The sequence below is a fragment of the Kryptolebias marmoratus genome, linkage group LG17, assembly GCF_001649575.2.
Source record: "Kryptolebias marmoratus isolate JLee-2015 linkage group LG17, ASM164957v2, whole genome shotgun sequence".
NCBI lineage: Eukaryota > Metazoa > Chordata > Actinopteri > Cyprinodontiformes > Rivulidae > Kryptolebias > Kryptolebias marmoratus.
The window spans coordinates 25,053,921-25,063,435 of record NC_051446.1 but is presented as its reverse complement, the minus strand read 5'-3'; positions in this window follow the sequence as shown (position 1 = coordinate 25,063,435).

Genomic DNA, 9,515 nt, shown 5'->3' with positions numbered 1-9,515 from the left:
CATCCATCCATCCATCCATCCACCCATCCATCCATCCATCCATCCATCCATCCATCCATCCATCCATTGTTCTTCCATCCATCCATCCATCCATCCATTGTTCTTCCATCCATCCATCCATCCATCCATCCATCCATTCACTGATGGTAATAAGCTATATTAGCATTTAGCTTTTGGTAATTGTTTTGTAATTTTAGCTGTTTGACTTCTAAACTATTTTTCTATTCAATGTAAATTTTACTGCTGTTTTGGTATATTTAGCTTTTAGCTACTGTTTGGCTGAATTTAGCTTTTAGCTACACTTAGCTTTTAGGTCATTTTAGCTCCATTATATGTTTTTGACCTCCTCCTCTGTTTAATGTTGGTTTCTCCTTTTTGACATATAATGGAGCTTTAGGCCTGATCCCCAGTCAGTTTCATTCCAATCAACACCTGCACTCATGTGACCATCAGTGAGTCAGATGAACAAGGACCCTAATGAGCCTCTATTGTTAGGAGAGAGAGAACAATCTGCAAGCAACCCAGCTTTAAAAGCTCAGCTCCACTCTCTGTTTCTGAATTGAGAAACGTCTTCAACTACAGAACAGAAGTCCAGTTGTTTCTGTTTTTTAACTTTTTTGAACCTGGATGACTGAGAATCTACACCAGCAGATTCCTTTAAAGAGTGCTAGGCCTTTAATGCTTGCTGTATTCCTGGAGAGAGGGGGGAGGAGGGGAGGAGGGGAGGGGTCCAGATTGAGCTGCTGCCTGTAAACACTCCATGTCTCCTCCTTGTCTTCTTAAAGCTCCCCTGCGCTCGTTTTAACCCCTCCACCCTGACTCAGCACGTATGAGAGGCAGAGGGAGGGGGGTGAGGCGGGGCAAGGTGCTAATAGGCTGAGTGTTTCTGCTCGGGGAGGGGAGGGGGGGCAGGTCTGCAGACGGCTCTGCTCAGAGGGAAGGACGAGGGGAAGGAAAGGGACGACAGAATGGCAGAAGTGGGAGGTGTAAATCCTGTATGAGAGGAGGAGAGGTGAGACGGGACGGGGGAGGGACGGGGGGAGGGTTTGTGTGTCTGTAGTACAAATGAGGGGGTTTGGTTTCTGCTGACAGAGCAGAGGAGCCCCTCCAAGGAGCAGCTGATCCAGATGTTCTCCGGCAGGTGGACCCGGAGAACGCGGCGGCGCTCCGATCGGCCTCGTTGGGTTGTGTAGTTGTGTGTGTCTGTGTGTAGTTGTGTGTTTCTGTGTGTAGTTGTGTGTGTCTGTGTGTAGTTGTGTGTGTCTGTGTGTAGTTGTGTGTCTCTGTGTGTAGTTGTGTTTGTCTGTGTGTGTAGGCGGGTGTGATTATAGAGGCAGAAATGACATGATCACATGTGTGTGGGCACGTTAATGCATGGAAATCCACCCGTCAGATCACTGTTTGACAAACCACAGCTGAATATTCTCTCAGAATATTTCAGCTTTTTTTCATCTTTACAATAAAACTAAGTGGTGCTCGTTACCTGTCGAGGTGTTTATTAATTATTAATTATTATTTTATTTACATAAAATAATAATTATTATTTTATTTACATAAAATAATAATTAATTACAACTGTAATAAGCTATATCACTTCTGGCAGGAAAATTATAATATTTCTACCAGAATAAGCTGTCAGTCCTGTCAGATTTAAACTCTGTTACGATCTACAACAGGTAAGATATTAACGACCTCGCCGCACTTTAAAGAAAGACGTAAATGATCACTTTCAGTCGTCGCAAATTCTGGTTGTTCTTCTCCCCAGATGGCAGGAAGTTAAACGTAGGAGGAGTGAAGAGTCTCTAACAATCCAGGGGATTTTTTTTTTTTTTTATTTCTGTCTCTCGTTGAAAATGGTCCAAAAGGAGGAGAGTGAGACTCAGAGGACTCCTCTCTGACCGGATCCTGAACGCCTCAGTGAACTGTTCACACTTTGTCCTGTTTTTGTTCCACAGCAGCTTCACGCGACGCTAACGGCTCATTAACAGCGACAAAAACCTGATAATCACTGACCTCCTGAGGAATTTAGCATCTTCCAGCTTCGGTTGAGGTCAGTGAACGCCTCATTCACAACAAACGGCGGCTGCTCTTGAGCCTGAGTGTGAAAGTCTCGCTTTGACTTTGTTTTCAGAGGAGCACAGACTCGCAGGCTTGTTTACCAGATAAATTCAAACATTCATGGAACACGTAAGGTTGTATTTATTATTTAATAAAGTAAAAAGCACGAGTAAAGCACTGTTTCCACTATTCTGACCAAGTTACTCTCACACACTTACATTTAATTCAGATTTATTACATTTTATTTGCTTTTGAAACATAAAGCTGTATTATCGCCTAAAGCCGTGTCTGAATGTGCTTCATGTGTCGTCTGTTAGCAAAATATCTCTTGAGCCACTAAACCACACGTGTCAAAATAAAGGCTTGCGGGCCAGATGCGGCCCTCTGTAACATTTCATCCGGCCCTCTAGTCTGGTTCAGATCGAGTCTCTGATTCTTATTTTACTTTAAAAAAACTGAAGTTTTCTCTGACAGTGACTTAGAAGCCAACAATATATAGTTTTAATTTCTGTATGATCAGGTTTTTAATGTTTTAATGTTAAAGAATTCATTTAAAAGCTGAGTGAGGCGTAAGAAATGACAGCTAATGATGAGCTGTTTGAAGTTTGATCTATTTGTCTGTGTTCATTAAAGTCTGTTTGCTCTAAATTCTGTATAATCTGTAACTGGGAAAAGGTCATTGATATTTCTATATGAATGATTTGACATAATACATCTAAAACTAATTAATTTATGTAATTTTTAATAAATATTGATCGTGATCGGCCTTTGTGTCTCTGGGTTTGACACCCCTGATCTAAACGGACTTTAATGAAACTCTCAGAACGCCATCATTGGATGGATTCTCATTTCTGGAGCCAACGTGATGCAAGATGGCTGCTGCGGCTAATCAACCTGAAAATGGCGTGGTAGTAGCTGAGAGTCATCCCTAACGCACGTTAACCTCCTCACGAAGGCACTAAATTGGGACCAATTAGGCGAATCGGTGACCTCGCAGTCGTCACGTTGCACGGGCAGCTTCTCAGAGTTTTTGTGCAGTTTTGTGTTTGCGTGTGATTCACTGGAGCGTGGAGGCGTTTTAAAGGCAGCGAGGTCGTGGCCGTTGTGGTGCTGTTTGATTATCTTCCTCAGCTGCCGTCTCCGTCCTCGTGCACAGAAACGCTTCTGCTGCCTCTGCATGAGTCAGAAAACACCAAGTTATACTTGGAAGATGGCGCTGACGTTCGTCTTTTCAGCTGCTGAAGCTCTTTTACTTTGAGTGATTATGACTCATCTTCCCTCCGTTTAAGGTGACATTTCGGGAGGATTCACTCGAGTCGTGGAGAAATCTATAGTTGCTGATTCAGATTTCACATGTTTACTTCCTTCTGCCATCTTTGTGCTGTTTGAGACGTTCTTGTAGCAAAACGTTCGGCTCATTCAGGAGGTGGATGCTGTGACTTTTGTTTTCAGATTTATTTTAAATATTTGACTTTATTTACAAATATTTCCCCCACAGAAATACATTCAGATCTCTTTGAAAATGATTGTTTTCTTTGAAATCTGCTTCATTTTATTAAACACTGATTTTACCATTTAGCTAACGTTGTGCTACGTTTAGCTTCTAGCTAGCTTTTTGATACTTTTAGCTTTTAGCTACAGTTTGTCTACATTTTGTGTTCCTTCTTGTAGCTTTAATGTAGCCTTTAAATAGCCTTTTGCTCATTTTATCTTCCAGCTACCACTTTCCTACTTTTAGCTTGTAGCTAGCCTTTTGATACTTTTAGCTTTTAGCTGCAGTTTGTCTACATTTAGCTTGGAGCTAACCTTTTGCTCCTTTTAACTATTGCTAGTGTTTTCCTATTTGTAGCTTTTAGCTAGTGTTTAAATAGCCTTTTCTGCTATTTAGCTAGCGTTTTGCTATTATCTTGTAGCTACCCCAATGCGACTTTTAGCTTTAAGTTAGTCTTTTTTTAGTTTTTAGCTGGTCTTTTGATCCTTTTAGTTAATGCTAGTTTTTTAAACCTTTTAGCTAGCATTTCTTACTTTTAGGTTTTAGCTAGCACTTTGATTTTTCTAGCTTTCGGCTAGTGTTCTGCTTCTTTTAGCTTTAACAAGTCATCCTGCGCTCACGTTGCGTTTGAGTTCTTTCTGGTGTGTTTGCAGTTTTGGATTAAAAGCTGCGCTGCGAGGGTCCATCATTGTCCAAAGAAGCTTTCTTAATCTTCTCAGGGTTTCCTGAGCTGCAGAAGTTGTCATGTGGCTGAAATCGTAAATGCAGCAGCAGCAGCAGCGAGCTGAGAGCTAATATTAGCACAAGCCCCCACCGGTTTAACATCATATGAAGGGAGCTAATATTAGAGCTGCCTGGGGTTTAATTACCTGTGACGTGGCTCATACCAGCAAAGAGCGAGGACCCGAAGGAGCCGATCTGTGTGCGTGTCCTTTTGTGAGCGTTTTAACAACAAGATGAGTCATCAGAGCCGAGCAGCTGTGGCTTTTTGTTTATCAAGGTTAGCCGAGGGACTCTTTCTTCTTCTGTTGTTTCTGCGTTTTCTGCCTGGTCTGTTGCTGCTGTAGAAAACACAAGAACACCTGAAAGATTTGCCCAAATGTGAGGATTAGTCTAAGATCACGATCAGTGAAGGACACACAGATTACCGTCATTATGAAGCCCAAGGATTCACCATTATTCATTATCACCAGGGTTCGAGTCAGTTTGTCAGGTTGTTTCACAAATAAATTGTAATTTAATTTTCTGTAAATACCTTCCACAGGATTTATCTTTGAGGATTTAATGAATTATTTAAATAATGTAGGTGCCTGAAAGAAAGGCATAATAAGCAGTTTAACTCCTAAAATAAAATTAAAAAAACATTTTAAACACTAAAAGAATGTAGAGCTAAACCTTATAAACAATAATCTGGACACGCTGACATCCCGTTACCCACAATCCATCCCATGAATGTCATAAAAAGTAGTTATAAAAAAGAATTATTCAATAAATAGGATGGTGCAGTTCAGGAGTTATTTAACCAGCTGCTGTAGCTTTAATGAATCTGGTTTAGATGGTGCAGAGAGCCATTATGATCATTTTAAGGCGGTATTTCACTCAACTCTGACTGTTGGAGGCTAGTTAGTGACTCAACATTGTGAAAATTTTTTAATTACAGTCTCTCTGAATTCCGAGTATTTGCAACATCGAGCTGTTTTGCTTGTCCAAGTTTTGAAAATCACGACTTGTAAAAGTGTATTATTGGCCGTGCACATTATTTCATCGCCCACATCGACTCGGCCTGGTTTGTTCTCGCTTTCACAGCCGCCCCCGTGTTTGAGATTTAAGCTGCTGGAGCGCAAAAGAAAGGCAGATTTGGACCCGTTTTTAATGAATAATATTTATTATCAGTGCTGTTTATAGCCTCAGATGTTACTAAAACTAAACTGAGACGGGTTTGAGGCATTTATCTTAGAAATGGAGTTTTAAATGAATCTGAGAAGAATTTGAGCCTCTGTGACTCAAGCAACCTTTCAAACGTTTCCAGACAGTTTGGAGACTTTGTCATGACTGCCTTTTTACCCCAACTAGCTTTAGTTTGGAGCTCTGACTGTAGTTTGTTTGTTTTCTGCCAGCTTTTAGTTTCAGGGAACATAGTTGATGCATAAAAGGTGAATTTAATGATGAGCAGCTACGATCCGGCTCTTCTTGCAGAGGATGTTATATCTGCCTGTAACTCTATACTCCCATCACTCTGGCTGACTGCCAACGCAGCTCTTTCCTTCTTCATCATCCTCATCCTCAGCTCAGGTTCTTCCTCTCCTGCTGCCATTAGTGTGTCTCAGTCAGAGGATGAATAAATGGATGAAGGAGCACAAATCTGACTTCCTGGCTTCATGCAGAATCAATACTTCCTCCAGACCTGCACCTCTGACGGCAGCAAGTCAGATCTGTGGATCGATGTGAGGAAACTTCATGTTCTGAGTTCATCGTTACGGTGCTCTGTTGGGTTTGAGATAACGGGTTAACACATTAAAAAGCACCAATATATATGAACTTAGGACAGTTTCTAAGAGTTGAGTTGGTTGGTTTTGCTGTGTGACGACAGATTAAACTCTAAAGTTTGCTTTACTTTCTAAATGTACAACATTTATATACGAGGATATTTTTACACCTTATATCAAAGCTGAAGGTAGTATCCCACTGGACTACTTTCAGACACAAAATTACAGGAAAATCTGCAATTTTTTACTTGGAATCACTGAACAACACATTTGTAAAAGATCGAGAGGAAATTTTGGCCAAAATTTACCGGAGTTTGCAAACATATTAACCAAAAAATATGCAGCTGTAGCACTCTTAGAGTTACAGAAACTAAACCGAGAAGGGTTTGAGACTGATCTGAGATACCTCCTGCAACAACTCTGGGACTATTTTGAGAGCGAATTTGATGCACAAACGTTTATAAACATGTTCTAAATTCAACCCGTCATCTTTTTATTGGATGAGCTGCTTTTGACTCATAATCTTCCCTCTTGTTTAGAGCAAATCTATCTCCAAGTCACTAAAACTGGACAGACTTTTATGAGAGTCTCGTGGTGGCAGAAGCAGAGAAACATTTTATTGTCTTCTAAATGGAAGTTAATGGGCCTGATTGGAGGCAGCTCGAGAATAAAGGGTCAAATCTGCTGCAAAAAGCCAAATGAATGTTAAATGCAACGAAGCTGAGGGGAATAATTCTCAGTAATCTGTCAGGAAGCTGAAAACGGTGGTTAAATTTACTCCATTTGAAGTCGAGACAGAAACAACGGTTGAGGTTAAAGGAGGGAGAGTTTACCGTTCTCTTTGTTTGGAGGACTCGCTCTTCGTCTCCCACTGCTACCATACGGCAACGTCAATCTGTCGCTGCTGGCAGCGAGCTGAAGTTCATCAGCCTCGTTTACAGAACGAGCTCTGTTGGCCCGGAGAGCCTTTCTGTACGGACGCCTAACGGCAGCACACAAACTTTAAACTCAGACTTGTGCTCTGGGTCGAATACTTGGCTTGACTTCTGCAACAAAGAGGGACATCTGAGGCACAGCTCAGATCTGAATCGTGACACTGAAGAGATAAAAATGGGAGATATTCCCAGATATTCGTGCTTTCAGCTCCTTTCTTATAGCAGGCACACACCTCAGCCATGTGCTTAAAGAAAAGGAATATCGAGGACATAAGAAGTGCCAAAAGTGAATCAGCTGACTGGTAAAAATCAGGTTTCCGGAGCTGCAATGGAAGCAGCTCCATCCGTATAAACTGCTGCAGATCTGTAAGCACCTTTAATAAAACAAACTCCGCCTCTCTCTCCTCCTCAGATATGAGGAACCTGGTGCTAATGAAGGCGTCCATCCGACGAGTTTGTGAGTGTCTCTGCGCTGCGAGGGAGAAGAAACACCGTCTAAAAATAAACTAACCACCAGCAGCAGCAGAAACAAAACTAAACCAACACGTCTCTTCAGTGACTGTGTCTCTGCTCCATTTCTGTCTCTGTGTCCTCATTAAGAGCTGAGAGGAGGTCATGTCCCAGTCTGGAAAAGTCCTTCATCTTTATGTGGAAGTGAGGTCTGCCCCAGATCAGAATGGAAAGCGTGAAGAAGCTCGGGGGCTTTCGGTTCAGGACAGCCCCGCGGAGCTCCTCTCTCAGCTAACGAGCCAGACGACCTCCGCAGCTTCCTGTCTGCTCCAGGACGACGCAGGTCGTCAGTCCCCGCCTCGAAACGTCGTGAACTTTCAGCTCCAACAGACCAAAGGCTCACCTAAAGTCACCAAGCCTTGGGGGTCGCCCGTCTGCTCCTCACCGTCTTCGAAGAGAGCTGGAGTCGCTCACACGCCTCCTGACGAGAGGCGGTCTGTGGTCAGCTTCAGTTACGTAGAGAAGTCCAATGTAAAGACCGTGGAGAGTCCACGTAGCTCCGCCCGCTCCCGCTTCCAGAAACGCCTCAGTGACCCGGTGTGGTTCGGGAGTCCCGATTCATCGTGCAGCTCCAGAGGGTCTCCAGAGAGTCACCAGCAGGCGTTGTTCTCGCCTGGACTCCGGCAGCCTCACGTGGACCTGATCGGCAGGGCGGCGACGCAGAGGGCCGTGGAGGAGTTCGGCTCCCCATTACTGAGGATCAAACTGGCCCACGCGCTCGAGCACACCGCTTCTCCACCGCGCTGCCAGTCCTGGGCCGGCTCGCCTGTTCAGCGTCAGAACATCAGAGTGAACATCACAGGTAATAGTCAGGACATTTACGGGCTTCCTCTGAAACGGTTTCCTCAGCTGAAGCCTGCTGAACCTCAGAGCCCTCTTCACTTTCCAGGAGAGGAACGAGCAACGTCAGGAAGTCCTGCCACCCGAAAAAACTCTTCACTGCAGGGAGAAATCCTCCAGCTGGAGGGACTAAACCAGCTGAGTGACAGCAAGTCTTCTTCTCCGACTCACAGCCCTGAAGCCAGGCTAGCAGAGGAGGCTTCCAAAGTATCTTCAGCTTTTCCCGAATTGAGAGGTTTCTCATCGCACAACGCTTCAGGGCAGCATCCAAGCAGCTCCATCTCCGGAGAACCAAATGCACAAAACTTTACGCAAACGCTGAAGATGAACATCCCTTTAAACGACCAATCAACGCCAGCGCCTGAGAACCTTCACCAGCCTGAAGATCACGCCACGCACCAGGAGACCAGCCTCCAGAAGCACCATGGCTCGGTTTCATCTTCCCCCGCCCTTCCTTCACGAGTCCTCCGTCCGTCTCACCCTCCCACCGAGATCAGCTCTCCCCTCAGAGACCCGAGGCTTTTCCAGGCCGAGCTCCGAACGCCGGACTCCCCGACGCTGCACCGCCGCCAGCCTCCGCAGTACACCGGGGACTCCTGGTCCCCGAGCCTGGACAGGAGAGGAGACCCCGGCTGCTTTGACAGGGAGGACTGCACGGAGCTGGCGCGCAGGCTCTTCATCAATCGGAGCGTCGAGGAGACTCCGGTCAGCTGGACGTCCAGGCAGCAGTGGAGGAACCAGACCGAGATCAGCCCTGAGCCCGGGTCGGACCTCCCCGCGCAGCAGTCCGGCAAACGGTGGCGGTCCCTCAGCCCCACGGCCCAGCAGAAACGGGCTGAGCAGAGGAGGAGGGAGATCCTCCTGCTCGGGCCCGTGGCGCTGGACTCTGACGAGGAGGAGGAGGACGATGATGAAGGGCAGGGGAGGGCGGGAGGAGCTCCAGAACCGGAGCAGAATGGAGCGATGGCCGGGTCGTCCTCGCGGAGCTCCAGCGGGGTGACGGGGAGTCTGGGGGAGCGAGACTGCGTGTCCCCAGAGTCCAGTCAGTCCAGCCACCAGAGCAACGAGACCGGAGCTGCAACCTCAGGAATACAGGTGGGAACCGGGTAACCGGGTAACCGGGTGACTGGGTGACCGGGTGACCGAGTGACCGGGTGACTGAGTGTCCGGGTAACTGGGTGATCAGGTGACCGG